Source organism: Archocentrus centrarchus, chromosome 13 (genome assembly GCF_007364275.1).
Source record: "Archocentrus centrarchus isolate MPI-CPG fArcCen1 chromosome 13, fArcCen1, whole genome shotgun sequence".
Lineage (NCBI taxonomy): Eukaryota > Metazoa > Chordata > Actinopteri > Cichliformes > Cichlidae > Archocentrus > Archocentrus centrarchus.
This window is the reverse complement of record NC_044358.1, coordinates 32,048,546-32,068,636: the sequence shown is the minus strand read 5'-3', so window position 1 is coordinate 32,068,636 and position 20,091 is coordinate 32,048,546. Positions and strand designations below refer to the sequence as shown.

General features: G+C 43.2%; 1 protein-coding gene across 11 annotated transcripts in view; it reads left to right on the top strand.

Moving 5' to 3' along the window:
- Positions 1-20,091, top strand: part of mecom (MDS1 and EVI1 complex locus) — an 82,599-nt gene that overhangs the window by 40,285 nt on the left and 22,223 nt on the right. For 7 of the 11 annotated variants that reach the window (XM_030744843.1, XM_030744842.1, XM_030744838.1 and 4 more), the window contains exons 1-2: positions 16,945-17,475; positions 18,866-19,000. The gene's annotated coding sequence lies outside the window, so the exon portion shown is untranslated. Of the gene's footprint in view, positions 1-16,944; positions 17,476-18,865; positions 19,001-20,091 lie in introns of those variants that run through there. The other 4 variants (XM_030744848.1, XM_030744845.1, XM_030744847.1 and 1 more) reach the window with 1 other exon arrangement.

Genomic DNA, 20,091 nt, shown 5'->3' with positions numbered 1-20,091 from the left:
GTTGTACAGTTGTATCCAGGTTTACATGTATTCAGATACACTGTACATCTGTGTGAATGTGAGACTGCATCTTAGCATGTCTGCTGTGCAAGTGCATGTGCTCCAATGAGGTGATCCATTAGGGAGGACAGTTTTACGAGCTGGTCTGTGATCTGGATCACCTCAGATGAGATCCTGTTTCCTTTGGAATGATCTCCCTCACAAGTGATTCCGGCTCAAGGGCTGCATGACTAAATAGTGCATATCTAATCTCTTTTGAACTGCAGCCCCATAGAAATAGCCTTAAATTCGAATATCAAGGTTGCCAACAAGCTCTACTTTCAGATTAAGTTGCATGCATTTTTTTGTAAATTTATAGCACTTTTCTTTTAAGCAAATTTGCAAGCTGAACAAGATGACATGTAATGAAGACTTCAGTGGGTGCTTATATATGCGTCTGCTCAGTTGCTGCTTATTTTCTAAAAAAATTAACACACGCGCATTCATTCTATGCCTGAAATGGATGGATTTTAACTCAGCACTGACACACACGCCAAACTTGTTGACATGTGCAACCCATCCACCTTTCAAGAAACCTCACAATGACCTCGGAGACCAAAAGGGTTCGAGGAAGCAAAATCAGCAGATCTCTTATACAGATCACCTCCTCACCTCCCTACCCCTATCTCCCCACATTTTTGCCTTTTATCCTTTCTTTCATATGAGCTTTCTTTCTTTTTCCCCCTTCCTCCTTTCACCTCTGATAAGTTATTGTTCAAGTTTGTGGAATGTACACAGACCAGTGGTCTCAGTCAAGTGTCATTGTTCTGTTTTTTGAAAGGCACTCTGCTGTCTTTCTTCCTCTCCTTTGGATATGAGCAAGGGAAGAAAAGACCTTCGTGGCAGGAGTGATAAGAGTCATTTAGTGACAAAGACACAAAAAGATGAAGAAAGAAAGAGAGAAAATCTTGAGACAATATTTGACAGTGATTCACCCACAGTTCACACCACCAAGGAGAGATATGAACTTAGTGGCCTAGTCAAGGGGAAAGCAGGTGTGAGAGGTAACCAAATTCTTTGTTTGAGAGTGTTTGTGTGTGTGCCAGAAAGAGATAAAGAGGATTGGGGAATTTATGAGTTTTTACTCCTTATGTAGCATATAAGTGATAATTCCAACGCACTTACCTCACTTGCGTGCAATTACATCTCAGATACATAAGTCTTACGTGATAATGGTGGGGCAAAAAGAACAGAAACAACACTCCACTTTTCACACACCACTGACAGCAAGTTATTCACAAGGAGGTAACAAAAAAAAAAAAAAGTCATCCCAAACGGCCAATTAAAGTCTTTCTGCAGCCACTGTGACAACCCAGGGGACCAATAGGAAAGAGTAATGGAGAAAGAGACAGCGACTGACTGAGCCTTCTTGGACTCCTAGGACTCATCACATTAAAGCTCTTCATATTGGTAAAGACGGATGGACAGATGAACAAGTGGATGGATAAATGGGGGAGGGGGGGGACTGATTGATGGATGGTTGCACTGGGTGAACCCAAAAAGGAGACAGGCAGAAAGCAATAGTTGAGGATGACATACAGCAACTCCTTTCACCATGAATTGTGCTGAAAAACAATAAGAACAAGTCAACTATTGCTAAAGTAAACAGTGAAAAAAAAAAAACCCAAACTGCATATTTTGAAGCAGGTTAACAGATAAATACAAGATAGACTGTGTAACTTAAAAAGTCACCATTTTATTTTAGTTCTTTTGAATTGATTTCATTAACACATTGCACAAAAACAAGAAAATGCCAAGAAAAATGCTCTAACGTGTAAGAAACCCAAAGGCTGGCTCCACCTTCAGTACAGCACATGCCTGTTCCAAAGTACATTTAAAAAAGACACCAAACCCCATTTTCTTCATAGGACAACAGCTGAATAAATACTCAGTTGTAGATATGTTGAGTGGGTCATTAAAAAAAAAAAAAAGACTATTTTAGTTACTTTCTGTAAATGAGTAGAATGAAGTACTTGTTCTGAAATTGGGGAATCATTGACATGCTCATGGTAGTGGGGTGGACCTTCATAGCCATACTCTGGCAGCTGGCAGCACTCCCTCTCTTCTTTTGTCAGCTCAAATCAGTTGATGCCATTGAAACAGGGCAAGGCAGAGAGTGTGAGAGAGCAAAGGCAAAGTGTTCGTGTTCAGGTGCAGAGCAGCGTGATGCAATAAAAGATGGAAGCTAAATGAGCTTTTTTTTTTTGGTTTGTGCTTGGACTTGCAAATGCATGAGCGGATGAAGAAATGACTAAATTCTCAGTAACAGCACTACAGCCAATCTTCTCTCTAGACAACTTTCATTCAGGTATTAATTCATCTTTTACCCTCCTCTTCATCATCATCCATTGATCCTTCAGGTCAGTTCTTTTATTTTTGAATGAAAGGATAGGAGAAGGAGGAGGTGGTAGTGCTGTGGGGTGGGGTGGGGGGACTAAATGATGTTTTTAATGCTTTAAGAGTTCCACACCTGTGAGTGCAAGGACAGTTTGAAACCTTATCTCCTGCGCTTTGTGTATCTCCCTTTTCTTTGGTGCGGGATATGAACAAATTGCGCATTGTGTTTAGGCAGGAGCCAGAAGGATTTCGAAGGAAGGAAGCCAGCGAGTCCAGGCTCTGCACAGCAGTAGGCTGAGACGGGAGCTCAGGAGTGATTCCATGTGTAAGATTCCTTCCTTCTCACGGACAGTGCTAATGAAGTGTGTGCACCCTTTGTTAGATGAGCTTAGCATTAAGGCAAGCATTTACTGCACTGAATCTTGGCCAGAAAGTTATTATTTAAGGTCTTTTGATAGATATTTCACAGAGAAACATGGAAGGGGTGACCCTGAGCTAAGGCCATAAAATAAATGTAATCTTGTGATATGACAGGGAGAGCGCTGGTGCTTTTACACTACTTGCCTCAACTAAGGTTTGCAATTTTTTTTTTTTTTGGGGGGGGGGGGGGGGGGGGGGGTCCGCATTTTTAAAGTTTGATACAATTCTTGAATTATATATAAAAGTATGCAAGTGGGAGTACATCAGAGAGATATGTCTGCATAGAGTTATCTGAGTCTTTATCACTGTCCATATCTGAGTCTAATCCGCTGTCATGCTCTCTTGCCTTTGCTCTGCTGAATGCAGATGAGGGGGGGAAATTAGCCAGTGTGGGAATCTCAGAAGAGACAGATACCCGTGTCACCATGTAGCCTAATAGAAAGACTCCTGTTTTCAATTATAGCCAGCTGTAATGATAATGCGATGTGAGCAGCAAGACAATACTACAACTGCTGGTCTACTAAGTCGCTGTCTAGTGCCTGAGAGGGACTGTGGAGAGGGAGAAGAGGAGAACAGAGGGGAGGGAGGGGGTGTTGACTGAAGAGTTAAGGGAGGAGGCAGAATGATGGGAAGGAGTAAGTATACAGTAAACTGGAAGAAATCAACCTTGTTTTGTTTTTTTGTTTTTTTTTCCAATTCACACAGTGTCATGTGAGAAGAAGGAAGGGGAGCAAACCTAAATCAAACATACACACAGGTCCAAATAATAGTTTAAAGTGGTCGGAGTACTGTTGATGTATCTTGACTGACAGAACGTCTCATCCACAAATGAGGCACTCCAGCTGTTGCTTTTTTTGTTTTCGATTCTCAAATGTGCTCTGTTGACTTCTGTTATTACCACTGCCAAAGACTTTGTTGCAGTTCTCCAAGAGACTGGAGAAGCTACCAAGTCGATTCAAGCACAGCAAGCTTCCAGCTCTCTCAACCTATTTTACTCCAACTCCACACTCTATCTGTCTTGCTAACCCTAGCGTGACCCAAACATGCGGCCAGTGAATTCAATGTGTTTTCTATGGACATACAGAGAAGGTATGGAGGCTCCAAACCAAACCTCAACCATGCCAGCCCTATGAGGGAAGGAGGGGCCCCTTTTTGAGGAAGTCATCACAGAGTCCAAATAACAGGGCCATCTCTGCCTGGGGCCCGCTGTCAGGCCAATGATCGATGGTCTCAGTCTCAGATGCCTGCCTTAACTGGCCAGTGGTGAACAAAGAGGGGCAAATATAGAGACAGAGAAGGGGTCATCCCTACCACTGAGGGACTGACAGTCAGCCAGAGAGAAGGATGGAGGGAGGACAAGAACGGAGGAGGGAGGGAGGTAGTGTAAACCCCAGCATGTTGATTGCTAGTCTCCTCTTTGATTCAAAAAACAGACATGTCGTGCTGTTTTATTTCGTTTGTAACATGTCCAGAAATCTCCAGCACTGAGACAGCGCTACATTTTAGTGATTGCAGCTCCCACAGCTGTGGCCACAGGAATGTAGCCTGCGCTCCGCGCCTCCTTCCTTTCCTCTCCATCTCGGTGTCTATCTCTTATTAAAGTCATCTCTCGTTTCCTCACCTCTGTGCCTACCCTCATTCTCTCAGTCTTTCTGTCCTGAGGTGATGAGTCTGGCTCTTCTGAAATCTCTGATTAACACTGAGGTCCATTTTACCAAGAAGCCCTCCTTTTTCGTCACTTTCCTCTTCTCTCCTCTTTCCATTATTCAACTTAGCTAGCATCTGTCTGAAGGGAGCTAAGCCTTAAAATACCAACTTCAATGGCCGGTGTCTACCTTTATCCTATTAGTGAATGAGAGAGAGAAAAAATGAATGACTTTCAGCCAGTCTTCTGTCCTCTTTCCAGTTGATGGGGGATAGCTTATTTTAAAGGATTTTAACAATCACAACTTTCCTTCAACTATGCCAAATGAGACTTACAAGACCCAAGCCCAACTCCAGATGTTTACAATGAGAAATAGGCAGTGTTATTGTGTCATCTGGCAATTTGGATTCTTTGAACACATCTCACAGAATAGTCATGAAAATTGTCAATTAAATACAGTTTTGAGAGAACGGGGGCAATGCTGGTAATGAGTGAGCTCAAGCCCTGCCACGGAATGAGAAGCAGGCCATTATCAGAGCAGATGAGCTGTCCTGCCTGCAAGGCTCCAACACACAAGCACCTATTGTTGTCCCCCTGTTGTATATAAGTCAAATTAAGCTGAGTGAATGTATTTGACCCTTCACCCACTCACTCTTTTCTACCACACGCCTCCACTCTTCTTCTCCACTTCCCTCCTTGTCTGCGTGTAGTCTGTCTTTAACCACCTGTCTGTTGAACCGTTCCATATCTCCACCAACATAATTAAATGTGGTTTCACAAACCTGAATGGGTTCAATTGTGTTTCTCCCCAAGAATAAAGAATTCATTTAGCTCTTATTTGCATCTGTGAGATTGTTACCCAAGCCTTTTTTGACACCCCTCATCTTTCCACGAATACAACCCATTCTCCTCAACCTGGTCTGTCCTTTAACTCTGCTTTAGTACCCAGGGCTGCTTATCCTCAAGCAGGTGTGAGTAAGGGCCATAAGGAACTGAATTTGCCAGGGGTTTGAATGGAAAACTCAAACTGTTATCAAAAAACTACAGGCATATTTTAAAGATATAAAGGCCTGGATGACCTCAGTTTGTAGTTTGTTGTTGAGTTTTGTCAGTTGGGATTACAAAGATACAACAAATCAACATATTATTGAACAACTACATATGCACCATAAAGCAACTGTAAATTGATTGTTTAAAGAAGGAGTTAACTTTAAAAAAAAAAGAAAAAGAAGAAGAAAAAAATCCCTTCTCAGTGTAAAGTACATAATGATAAATGAACATGTCACTAGTTTACTTTACAGGCCTTTAATCTGGTTTAGACACTCTGAATAAGCACCTTAAGGACTTAAACTTTAATTAATGATCCTCTAGAGAGGTGACCAGGGCAGCCAGTAATTAAAGCTGTTTTTCCTCACCATGTACCTCGCAAAGATTCCAATCATTTATTCCCTCCTCATGTTCGTGTACCACTGATTTCTTGATGGGTGGTGTTGTCTTTGGGCATTGGGTGCATTTGTATAACTTTCTTTTATACACACACACACACATACACCAAAAACATACTGTGCTGTAATATGGTTTCTTCCAAACTAGCTCAATAAGTTGTAGTGGGTCTTCTTTCTCTCAGAAGTCCAGACAGAGATAATTAACAGGAAGGAAATGATTCAAGCCTGTGCAATGGTGAGGATGATGTTTAGAGGAAATGACCATCAGTCACAAACAGGAGAGATGACTGAAATTGGGAGGTTATTTGTACGTGTTTGTGAGGTTGATGCATGTCTGGTAAAATGTAAGCTTTGCTCATAAGCCTCTTCCACTCAGGTATATGATATAATTTAACGACCAGCGTGCGCTGAAGCATGCCATGACTAAGTCTGAATTCCATCAGAGAAACATGATGCCTACAAGAACCAACAGCACACTCAATAAAAACAGGAAGTGTGGTGAAATCACAGACGAAGCCTCTGTTCCGAGTACCACCCCACTAGGACCGAACATTTTTAAGAAAACACTCTTCTCACCTGAATTTAACATCCTCAGTTATTTTAAAAGTGTAGAACAGTTACACGGTACACTGTATGAGTCAGAAGCTGTGCCTGGTGAAAATGATATAATGACATAATTTATTGCTTCTATGATTTGTCCTGCATTCTTACCTATAGATTGTATTGTCCTTTCAAATTATTCGGCGCATCTAAGATATGATCTCATTTTCCTGAAAGAACTTGGAATCCAGTTTCAGTTTCAGTACATGGTTGTTTAGCCCCTTATTGTTTTCTGTCTCTCTCCATTCCAGCTGCTTACATTACATTCATCTGTGTAGCTACAAATCTGCAGGTGGGCAGCATTAGAATGCTGAAGGAGGACTGCTGATCAGATTAGATTTTGCGGTCAGTCTGTGCATTCATCAGTTTGTGCGTGTTTGTGTATACGTGTTTGTGTTATTCCTAGTGTGTGGCAGATCATTTAGTCCGCTGCTTTAAAACAAAAAGGGCTCTGGTCCAGTTTACTCCCATGGGTAGGGTACCTTTTACCTAGAGACAGAAAGACAGAAAGAGAAAATGACACCACGTAGCTTGTTGGGCTCTCCAACATTCACTCCTCCACACTACTTTATGGGAGGGTCAAGGTAGTTAACCAGTGGCAGGCGTTCAGATGGGTTCTGCTCTGACTTCAAACAGGGAACATTATGGGTGTGCGCGCTCACAGGATATTGCACTGTAAGGCCACTGAACACGGCTGGGTTTGAGAGAGGAGGCTTTGTATTGAGCCCATTAGAGTCTTAAACCGATACTAATGAAGCCGTTTCCTGTACAAACGGAGTGGCTCAAGGGAAACTGGTTCCAGTTTTAATAAGACCTCTCCAATCCCAGTTAAGATGCTGGAATTTTTTTATCTGGGTACTGAGTGGGTTAGTACTGGTTCCAAGCAGAACCTCTCTTTAGAAAAGTTAATTACACATGATTAATGGAGCGTTTTCCTTCCAATGATATCTGTGACAGCACAAAGCTGTCGTAAGGCTTGTCAGGCCCAATTCGAGCTGAATAAGTATTTATGTGATCGCATGTGATGGGCCTCCTCTCACCAGCACCAGCCCTCATCAATCAAGCCCTGCTGCTCGCAGTAGTGGGAAATTGGTCTATCAGCGCGGCTACCCCTCCACCCCCACTGCCACCACCGCCACCGCCACCTCCCTCCCTCCCCATTCAATCAGGCCTGAGGCTACAATGCTTCTTTAGCTCTTACTTCTGACCAACGCAGGGGTCACAGGGGGGAAAGTGGGAGCTAGAGCTGAGCCCATCCATTACAGCTCTTGTTTCTCTCGGTGGCAGCCGGACGACGGGATTCTATTAAGAGCTCCGTCTATTCAGCACTGAGATTACACCAGGGCCCTCTCTCCAAGCACACCTCACCACCAACCCCCGAGCCCTCGCCAAAACCCTATACCCACCCTCGGGGCCCTATAGCCCCACCACCACCACCGCCGCCAACCCACCTCAGCTCTACCATGTTTCCCCTCCCCAGTTCCACCCTCCTTTTTACACTTCCCCCATTTTTTTTTTTTTTTTTTTTCTTTTTTCAAATAGCCACAATGACAATAATCACAGAGAGAAAGATAGAAAAGAGAATGAGACAGAAAGACAGGAGAAAAAGCTTGGAGGAGAATGAGAGCAGACACCCCAACATTAACCTGCTCCTGCTTGGGATGTGAACAAACACACCGTCTGCCTGTCCGAACAGGATTTGGCCTAGGAGCCACATACGCTTAGAGGGAATGTACACACGCACACATGCACACGCACATCCAAAAGGCATAAGCATACCGTCCATCTCAAACAGACACAGAGCTTCAGCACCTGGCTTGGAGATCAGGACAATCTTCCCTTCAGTATAAACACACTGAGATGGGTAACATCACAAACGTAACTCTGCTGCAGTTACATCGTAAACACCCACCAGCACCAGATCAAACTGCCACTCCTACAATGTTTAAGAAGCTCGTTTGTCTCCCGCTGGCCTGAAGAGACTCCTCATTTACTTAATATGTGTTAGCTCTTGAGCGAGAGAAAGAGAGGGGAGTGCTGCTGGGGTCGCGCCCCAGCTTGGATAGATGGGGGTCTTCCTGTCAAGGAGAAGGAGAGAGACAGCACTCCTGTCAAACAAACAGAAATTTAATACGTTGCTTTCTATCAGGATGTCCACAGTGTGTACATACTCTCTTGGGCTTGATTATGAATAACCCCTTCTATCTTATAAACAAGTGGAGTGAAGACATTCATCAGGGATAGAGAGGTAAGGGTGTGAAGGTGGAATGTTCCCTCCTCCTCCAAGAGCCAACTGCTGTATGTCTGCAATGAAGGGATGATAGAGGGAGTAAAGTACATCAGAGGGGAGACAAAAAAAAAGGCTGGGACGGATAAAATAGGGATGGATGTAGAAAGATCTAGGGCAGAAGAAGCAAAGAAGAAGTACCATCAAAGCAGAGAAAGAAAAGAACAGACAAGAGGAGGAAATGCTTTTTGTGTGCATGCAGAGGGCCCTCAGGGTGGGGCTGTGTGTGCGGTTTCACTGTCCCGGCTGCATGGTTTGGAGTTGGCAGCTTGCATACGGGTTAACAGGATCGGAATGCTTCTTCAGTGGCAGCATAATCAGCACCAACTTCCTCTAATTCAGAAACCCTAGGCCTCGCTCTCTGCCTCTTTTGTTTCAGCCGAGCTGCGCTGACAGCACGGAGGAAGCAGCCGTCTGACAGTCAAGGGAGATGTTGAATGTGCATAAACACAGTATCCAGGGAAGGAGAGAGGGAGAAACTGACAAACCTCTGGGTGATTATTGTGTCTGTGTGTTGACGGCTGTTCGAGTCATCTGTGTACCTAGATACGTGCACTTGTTAGTGTGTTTTGGCAGTGTTTTGCCCATGTTGCCGGCCTCTCCCTGAAGAAAAAAAAATAATGCAAGACGTGAGTGAAGGAGATTGTGTGAGGGATACTCTGCACTCTACTAGCTGTCAGGCCAGTCATCTCCAGCTGCCCGCCTGAGACTTTTGTCTTTGTTAAATGTTGTGTGACAATGAGATTTTCCAAAGTGCCACCAAGATAAAGAAGTGGCTTGAGAAGGAGGGAGGGGCGGGGGGGGGGGGGGGGGGGGTGCTGTGATAAGAGCTGAGATGGTCTGGTCATAGTCCAGCAGCCCTTCATCACGGCTGCAGCCCCAGATATATCTCCTCTGTGTCTCTGAAGCACTCACATACACACCTTCATCACTATGTCTCTCTCACGCCTTCACAAACTAATACACACACCCAACAAATGCGCCCAATCTCAATACACACACACACACACACACACACAAATACACTTCTATTCCATCACTAGAGCTCTAGATCCTCAATCGATCCTCACACCCCCTCGGCCCCTGCCAGACACCTGCAGGTGATTGATCCCCAAATCAGTCCCTCACAACCCCAGTGCCATAAAAACCATAACAACCCATCATAAAAGCTGATTTATCTTCACCTAGTGCTGGGCCTCACAGTTAGAATATTAACCCAAAAGTGTATGACACTAGAATGATTGGTTTGGAATTGAATGAACTTGGGGAGTATCGACGAGCTTGTCTGATGGGTCATATCAAGTCTGACTACTGAAATGTGCCGAGTGAGACTGCAATATCTCAAGACAGAGCCTTCTGGAGACATAAACACATACATGGAGAACTTTTGTTGGACTCTTTGCATTTGTTCATGCTAGTCTTGCTGCATGCCTGGATGATCATTTTAGTAGGCTAACTCCTGTTTAATATAATGCCTCGCCATGAAGCACATGCCATATGAGTTTGCATAGAGTTGAAATTTTATGCAAAATCTCATATATCACCATGGTAGCATGGTGAGTCAGTGGTTAGCACTATTGCCTCGCAGCAAGAGGGCCCTGGATTCAAACCCTGGTAGGGCCCTTCTGTGTGGAGTATGCATGGTGTGCCCTTGCTTGGTTTCTGGAGCTCTGGTTTCTCCTGCCATTGAAAAACAGGTTAGGTTAATGCTGCCTGCGTCAGCTCTCACAAAAGGGATTCTTAATCTCAAGAGTTTTACTTCCTGCTTAAATAATGGTTTTAAAACGATAGGTCAGCTACATCGCTTTGTTCCAGCATTGTCACCTAATGTGACATGAAATATTTTAGGAGTATCACTGCAAAAGAGTGAGTTATTTTATTGTAAAAGTGAGCAATAAAAACTATGCACACAATATGATCACAGCATCCCCGAGCTTATTCAATATGACAGTGGTTTTTGTTGTTGTTGTTGTTTTTGTGTTTTTATATGTTTCCATGTGCGCCCGTCCATGTGTGTGTTCCTGTAGAAAATTGTGTCCAAGCCACATTTTAATGAAAGCTTTGGATGAGAGCGATGCCAGAAGCATGGTGTTCTGGCAGCAGCATCAGCATGTGCCCTGTACTCCGTCGTGCAACAAGCTCCTGGGTTAAATATAATCCCAGTCTAACTCAGGGGCCTCTTTGATGCTACTGAAAGCCAGTGAAGCCTTTAATGGGAGCCACTCCGTGTTCCTGTGTTGTGTGTGTGAGCCGCTCAGCTTTCCTTCATTTTAAGGTTGTTGCAACTGATTTGTTGTTTTCCGAGGTAATTCTGACTTTAATCATGTCCACATACTCTGTGCTGACCTGCGCTGGGTAACAGCTTCCTATGCATCTATGTGCGTGTATGCCAGGTATTCCTGTTGGGAGACCTAAATCTGTTTTGTCACATTTCTGGGACATGGCTTCCTTACAGGGACAAAGTTATCCTGAAATCACAAGTTATATTTTTTTTTAGATGAATGGAGGTTATAAAGTTGGGTTATGGTTAAAGTAAGGTAAGGGTGAAGCAGTAGTTATATTTAAGGTTAGTGAAATTCTCCAGGAAATGTAAATCAGTGTAATATCCTCTTGAGTCACAGCTATGTGGGTTTCTATATATGTCATGATGAACAAACTGAACACACTTCCACAGTCTGTTTGCACAAGAATATTTTCCTCCTTTCTCACTTTTCAGTTTTGACTGCTTGCAAATTTAGAATATAAAAATAGCCATTATGCACTCATGTGCTCCTCTGTTTTTTTGTTTTGTTTTTTTTTTTTGTTTTTTTTCTCCACAGCACAACAAAAAAATCTTTGGCTAGAGGAAAAAAAAATTCCAACTAAAGTAAATACACAGAAGAAACAGTGCGCCTGTGGTTGATCTGCTGCAGGTTTTGTTTTGTTTCGTTTTCAGATTTCTAAAGTATTACTGTGTTTTCACTTGTTTCTTGTTCAGACTTGAGTTCTGTCGGGATCATTTTCTTCGGTCGCAGTGAACAACTGTAACGCCCTTGTCTGATATCCACCAACATTAAAATATTAGCCTTCCAATTGGACACGGTATGTGAAAGGCAGCTTGTCACAGTGTTACAGCTGAGCCCTGACTTTAAACGTGAGAAGAGAGCTCAATAAATGTAATGAATGTGTGACACTTGAACATCTGAAGTGCCGTGTTCAGTTCCATACCGGTTTCCCTCTTGTACATAAAAAGCTCTTTTAAAGATGATATCTATGAGCGTTTTAGAGCCAATTTGTTCTCCCTGCGGCAAAAGGCAACATGCTCTAATTACCTCCCCCCTTCTCCACCGGGCTGGAGGTGGAGGTGGTTGCGGCGGGGAGGTGTTTAAGTTTCCAGTCTACCCCATGCGTATAGGAGCTGTGTGCCCACTGAATTTATGCTTCACAAACCTGACCTTTGACTCTTGTGCAGCTTTATCGCACCCAATAGCCCACATACAGTGTGTCCCTGTATGCCGAGGCTCAGCGGAGGAAGTGTCTGTGATTACCACAATCTGTACTACTTTGTGTGCATCACTGCCAGCCCTCAGCCCCGTCTCCACTTCTCTTCCGTCTTACAGACTCCCAGCTCACTTCAGCCGCCATTGCAACCCAATTAGCTTTACATGTTATCTAATCTCACATTCATCCTCTCCTCAAATTGTTTTCAACAGTGTGCCCCTTATTGTGCCCTCATAATGTCTTGTTGCGCCGCTCGGCACCGCTCAAATGGTCTCGTTCCTGCGTCAGTGTCTTTTCAGCGCAAAAGCTGAGGAATGATTAAATTCATTTATTTTAATTAGATAGTACAGCTACGAGTGTCTATACTGGCCCAATGTATGAACCTTGTACTCTAGCACTTCTGCTTCTGCAACAGAGATTGTTTCTCAGTTTTCCGTGTTTTTTGCTGGAGTTCTGTTATTTTATTTTGGAAACGACTTACGTTTTTCTCTCTCTCATTGAATGGTCTGCGGCTTAGACTGAGAAATCCGTTTGCAAGCCCACTCAGTCAAGCATCATGTCATTCAGGGCATCACGGGACATGATGCTTGGTGCTACTTCCCAGTATTGACACTTTAAAACTTTAAAGTGTAGACTTTAAACCGAAAAGAAAAAAAATACATCTACCCTCAAGGATGCAAATGAAAGAACCCTCTACTCTTAAAAAAAAAAAAAAAATTGCACCCCGGATTAGGAGCTCAAATATAGGCACGGACAGTGCTGAATTAGCACATGGTCTTTTTTTTTTTTTTTTTTTTGGCAAACACGCCGGGCTTGTTCCTCACAGGCCGCAGGATTTGTCAAGAAATCATCCCTCGCTCTCTGCCGGAATGCCTGCCTGACCCCCGGCAAATGAAAATAATCCAAAGTAATTAGAAGTGAGCTGGTCTGGTCCTGAGAGCCCCCGGGCGGCCGGGTAAACATGGCGGAGGGTCCGGGAGGGGCCAGTAGAGGGAGGGTTGGGGGGGATCGAGGAGGGAGGGTGCTGACCTTGTCCACATAAAGCGGTGATTTATGAAGTGCAGGGCACAGCAGCAGGGCTTCTGTCTTCTCCCGCAGAACCAAATTACTGAGGTGGAGATTAACACGCTGCTCACAACGGGCCTACTTCCAGACCCAAGGAAATTTTTTATTTACATTTTCTCCTTTCATTTCCGTCGCTGTGTTTTAATGGTAATTGGTATATATGGGCACTGAGCATATCCCTTAATAAAGAAGCTTATAGCTTCATAAGTATGTGTGCACTACACTCATTGTGTTGTGCACACATATTGGTTGATGAATGTGTTAATTAAAGGACAAAGCCGCAGAGTGTTGTGCTGTCTGAAGGCTGACTTTTTTCTTTTTCTTTTCTTTTTTTTTTTTTGAGCCCTGAATGACTTTTTAACCACTTGATTGAATTGAATCGCCCCACATTTAAGCTAAATAAAATGCGCGTGCGTGTATGTGTGTGTGTGTTTTGGGGGGGGGGGGGGGGGGTGCATGTGCGTATAAAGTCGTGATGGAGACGTAATGCAGCTTTTCTCTGTGTCAATAGGAGGTCCCGTCATGAACAGTGGAACTATTTCATGTGGATTTGGCTGCGATATTTTCTTTCTCTCCCCTCTCTCTCTCTCTCTCTCTTTTTTTTTCTTCCCCCTCTCCTGAAGGATGTGCTGGAATGCACCACACAGGCCGTCCCAGTGTTTCCATGTGGCCCCTCGGCTGCAGCGGTAGGCTCTGCAAGCTCGCTGGTTGCTGGAGTCAGTTTGCAACCCACACGGGAATCCCCCCCACCACCCCCCTCTCTCCTCCAGCATGTCCCATCTGACTTCGCACGGCTTTAGATTGAGCAGCAAAATCCAAATCACTTTATTTTTAATAGAAGAAATTGCTGCAAAGTTATTTAAAGGATTAAAAAAGGAAGGAGACGAACAGGCAGCGTGTTGGCGCATGAAGCCGAATCTCAGATAAATTATGAAGCTCTTTGAAAGTAAAAATAAATAAATAAAATCTCTACATCCATGTATGAATTTGTCTTTGCGTGACTGAACTCCTAAAACAAACAAGAAAGCCGCAAGCAAAATAGGCATCGGCCCATTTAAGCAATTTAACCTCCTTTCAAGAATTTCACAGCACTTTAAAGGCCCAGCTCGAACATTATCCGGATGCTGTATGTTTTAAGAGTCCCCCTAAATAAGTATGAAACGCTGTGTAGCATGATATAGTCGGAACTAACATACCCTGAAGCCTGCCCGTGTTTGGTTTGTAATTTGTTGATAAACAGCTTTTCCACACCGCCATTCCCGTTTGTCAGAATCGTTATGACAAAGGCGTGGAATAATTCAGATAAAACAGGTCTATTTAATCTGAGCACATCAGAATAGTGTTTATGGCGGATTGCGCAAACAAATATAAATTAGAGCCGCGCCTTGCAAATCATTCTCGCGGTTTATTAAATGAACAAGTGTTTTAAATTCACCCCCATCGGTCTCTTCGGCGCAGGCTCGAGAGCTTTTATAGCAGCTCGTTCAGGTGATTATATATTTAAGCCATACAGCTGAATCTTTCATGTCCCATCTAGCAATTTGACGCCCTATAGTAGATGCTTTGTCCCGCAGCGAACACACACCAGATTGTAAGTCAAAAAGCAGACTGATAGCAATCCAGACTTTTTTTTATTGATTTTTATTGTATTACTATTTTGTCACTTGACAGCTGGAGTCAGTTTTCCCTTAACCAAAATATCCACTCCCCTAACCTAGAAAACTGCTTGTATCGATTACATCTCTAGAGATAATACAATGCAGCTGCTGACCACTTTCATAAATAGACATTCAGCTCTCCAAATTATATGCCATAAATGTGCAGGCTTTTATTCTGAAGTTGATTGTGTCATGAAGTGTTTTATTATGGAATTAGGAAAAGTCGGTGCTGAGTTTAGTTCACTTCACAGCAGCAACAAATCGAATCGTCTAATTAGTTTTTAACTCTCAACTATCCACTCACATTTTTTTTAAAAGAAGTTCAGTCCAGTTGAGCACGCCATCTCCTGACTGGAGAAAGAAGTGCAGCTTTCTTTCACGTGCCCGCGCTTGGGTATGGGGGCGGGTGAATTGGGTAGGGGGTGTGGGCGTCGGACCACTGTTACCCCAATTTACCCCCGGTGATGCCACAAACCCCGCGAGTTTATCCTCTTTTCTCACGTTTCCTTCTTTTCAGAAAAGCCCTGGCACTTCTCTCTCTATCAGGATCCTCGATCAGACCCGGAGAGGCTGTGAAGCAATCACTTTCCCAGATTACTTGTATTTAATACACAATGCATCATAAAACAAATCCCTCATCCTGACAGGAAGAAAATAGAACAGCTCATTCGACTTGAGCTTTCCCAATTTATGGCTAAATTAAAAAGGGTTCCAACAATGGACAAGTCGAGGAGAGGCAGGAAATCAATGACCGGGCGGACCGGGGTCTCTCCTCGGTTCTCAAGGAGCGCGAGACGATGGGAATCGGTGGCCGGGTCCTGCCTTATTTACACATGATTTTTCCTGTCCTTCCTGCACATTTGCTCCGCGATTTCGCAAAACAATGGGTATTATCTAGGATGGAAGGTCAATGTCACAGTGTAAGGAGTTATCCATCATCATCTGCTCTCATCAGCCAAAGCCCTGTTCTCTCTGGCTTTATAAGCTGCCTAATAAACTCCCCTCATTGACAACAAGGACGTTTCTGTATTATTCTCTACCCTTATCAGCTTGGTCACAGTATCAGTTTTAGCTTTACACTGAGAGATTTAAAAAAAAAAAAATCTCGACAAATAAAACGTCTAACATTTTGTGTCTTCCTCAGGAAAAAGCAGGTGCACAAAGGCGAACGCAAAACTGAAAGTTTTTCATTTTTAACGCCGATTCAGACGCGACTAACCTGAGCCGCTGTTTTCTTTTGTACCATTTTAGAAAATAAATACTTTGTGCTTGGTGAAGACCTAAGTTTTAGAAAGCAGGTGATTAGGTCAGTGTCCCAAAAAATGTGGCGCATGGGCACCTAATGGCCTGTATAGAGTCTGTGTGTATGAAAACAACCTGCAGCCCCTTTAAATTCAGTTCTTCGGGTTAATGACGCCGTAAAATGCCGGCGTAGTCAAGAGGTTTAAGAAAACGTGAATAATAATTCACCGCTTTGATGCTTATGTTGCTTCATTAAAGTGTGTGTGTGTGTGTGTGTGTGTGTGTGTGTGTGTGTGTGTGTGTGTGTGTGTGTGTGTGTGTGTGTGTAGTTCATCCCTTTAGAAGCCCCATCCGACCTCTCCCTGACCCCGTTCACCCTTTCCAACCCCGGCCCCCTGTCACTTTAAAATTTACTGCGGAGCGGAGTCTCTTCTGACCGGGGACACGGGTAAAGACAGTCCCCTGTTTCGAGCCGCCTCTCTTTGGGGTATAGGGATGGACGAACATCACTTTTTTTTTTTTTTTTTTTTTTTTGAATGAGAAACATCACACGAAGTATCTGCGAGCCGCGAAATAGGGAGGCGATGCCTGAAATCCCCCCCCCCCCCCCCCCCCCGAATGTCTCTGCTATCACACAGAGGACACATCCCGACTGGCTGAGGAGGGGGGTGGGGGGTGGGGAGGAAGAGAAAAATGAAAAGTTGAATGGCTACTAGAGGACACCTGGGTGCGTCAGGACAGGAGGGGTGACAAGAGAGGAGCGGACGAGCCAAACGAAGCGCACGCTGCGAAAAAAGTTGGGATCAACTTGATGTACCAGAGGGGATTTAGTTCCGATGTCTGTAGGACAGTGAGAGGAGAAGCACGGAGTCAGCGCTGTCTGTGAGACAATATAGTGAGAACGGATTTACTCTGACTGACCGCTCCGCGTCTGAGAGACAGCAGAGAGAGAGAGAGAGAGAGAGAGAGCGCACCCACGACAAGTCGGCTCGTCCCGCGGCTCGGAGACCTGAAGAGACCGAAAAACGAGCACTAACCGGTGTATTTTTTTTTTTATTTATTTATTTTATTGTTTTAAAAAATCTGGAGAAGTTGCCAGTAGCAAATATTTTTCTTCTTTCAAGGCCAAGATTTTTTTAATTTACTTTTTGGTTTAGTTTTTATTTTTCACACTGTCACTTTTTACTCGGTTAACCACGTTGTTATTATCCCAAGAGGCTTAAAGTGTGGCACGCCGGTTAAAAGCGAGTTACAACGGTAAGAAGACGCAGACTTTATGAGTTTCATTGAGTTGTTTTTTGTTGTTGTTAGTTTTTTTCTTTTTTACATAAAGAAAAAAAAGTACAACTAGAGTTTATTGTAGATTCATCGCGGTAAAAGCTGAACGTTTAAAGTATGGTTTAAACGACTGCAGGGTAATTTACACGATCCACGAGTAGATCCTCAATCAGCCCGGACAAAGGGCTTTATGTAACCTAAATATTTATTCAGCAGCAGGTTACACAAAGACATAAAGACAGATTTGTGACCCTGAGAGAGATTCCGTTTTGCATCCTAACAATCAGCTTGTCTTCATAATTCTTATCACTCGCGGTTTCCTGCAGTTGATTTGTTCCCCAGTAAAGTTTACAGCTGCGCCATGAAAAATGTCAGACCGCTCACGATTCGTTCAAGCGAAAATGCTGTGTAAATATTTTGTAAACGATAAAAGTCCACTGATGATATGATTTGCATAATAATTCAGTTCTATTGTGGTTGCTGCTGTTCAGCTGATTTGGTGAATGAGAGGAACAGCACTGTGTTCCTGCTTTATTGTTGTCATTATCGTTATGTTTATTGTTTATTATCGTTGCTGTTGTTGTTGTTAAAATGAGTTAAGTTTAGTTCATTTTTTCGTTACAGCCGCGTTTAAAGAAACGAATCCAAAGGTCAGCAGAAGTCAGTTTAAATGCAAATGGATTTTTTTTTAGTAATTTAGTTCATTTTGTAGCAGCTTTGTAAATTTTCTTTTTTATTTCTTTCTGTCCTTGTCAAAATTAATAAATGAGTGATCAGTCAGAACTGAAACTGAAAAACATTTTCTAATTTTAACTGAATTCATATCAATGCTTTTTAAATTTTTTGAGCCTATTATTTGACCTTTTTTGTCTTATTTATGTACTGATTTATTGATGTCACCTAACATTCTAAGAATATTTAGAAATATGATTTCCTTTTTATTACTAAAATGGAAATTACATGATTCTTTAAGAGACCCTTAAAATTTTCAAAATGTCCTCGATATGCAATTATTTTATTTTGTTGTGTTTTTCTCTTTCTTTCCTTTCATGGTTATAAATACCTTATTTTTAGATTCTTATTTTTATTATAATAATAATAATAAGTGTGTGTGTGTGTGTGTGTGTGTGTGTGTGTGTGTGTGTGTGTGTGTGTGTGTGTGTGTGTGTGTGTGTGTGACCTGCTCCTAACATCTGAGTTTTATTTCTCTGTGGGAGGTATGTGGTTAGTCAGTGTTTGGACACAGTAACCTGGACTGATACTGATCAAAGTCTGATCTCTTGCTCTCTCTCTCTCTCTCTCTCTCTCTCTCTCTCTCTCTCTCTCTCTCTCTCTCTCTCTCTCTCTCTCTCTCGCTCTCTCTCTGCAGATCTTGGATGGCTCAGGCCATGTAAAATTCTGCGTGGATGCCAGCAAACCAGATATCGGCAGCTGGCTGAAGCACATCCAGTTTGCCCCTGCAGCCAAGCAGCATAACCTGACAGCGTGCCAGATAGATGATCAGGTACGTGGAGACGGGTCACTCGCAGCCCACCTGGCAAAACAACCTCAACAAAGTGCAAGATAAATATGATGTGAAGAAAAGAGAGAGGGAGAAAACATCTGCATGACTCGATTTTGAACTCCCGAATGGTGATGTGTCTTCTAAATGTCTGGCAGGATGAATCAAGCTTTTTATACTATACTCAGCCTTTTTTTTTTTTTTCTTTTTTCTTCTCAAACACAACTCCAAATGCCAGAAGGCTTCCCTGTATTTTCCGACGGCTGTCCTGTCTGCTTGCTGCTGTGTTAAAAGGTGTTATTGTGATCTAAGTCAGATAGCCCCGTGAGCGGCTGGCCCACCCTGCCTTTAATTTTACTCACACGGACACACGCATGCACACATACAGGTCTTCTCTGACGCTGCACCATAGAGACTCCTCGCTATCTGCGTGTGTTTTCCTTCTGTAATTGTGCACTGGCTTCTGCCGTGCAAGGACCACAGGGCAGGATCAGAGGCGGCCCGCCAAGATGATAGTTCCACACACTTCCCAGTCACGCTTGCGATATAAACTCCTAGATATGCCTGGAATGTCACAGTCCTTTTGCTGCTCACCTGGCTGTGCAGAGGTGCGTGTTGTATACATGGGGGCCTGTTCAACTCAGTAAAGCCATGGCGGGGGCTCCTCCCACTCACAGAAACACACACAGTGAGACAGGAAGACAAGAGGCTAAACTTTATTTGACGCGTGTGTGAGGCATACCATCGCATGAACCGAATAAAAAACATAATCAAGCTGGCGAGTTTGTCATCGCTTCTCGCTGGTGGTCCTTTTAAATTTCCTGCTTAATGTCACCCATTGAAATTTTGGCAAAATTTCTATTAGAGTGCTTAGTAGCGTGCGCTAAATAAAGCAGTTGCAATTAGTTGTAATTGGATACAGAAATTTTTCATAAAGAAAAGGCTGCACTGAGCATGCCTTTTTTTCCCTGAAAAAAAAAAAAAAAAGAAGGTAGTGATCTTTTAGTGATCAACATCTTCCAAGAAAAATCTCTCCTCTTCCTCTGTCACACATGTATGTTCTTGTTATCTTTGCAGTCTAGAAGAGAGAGAGA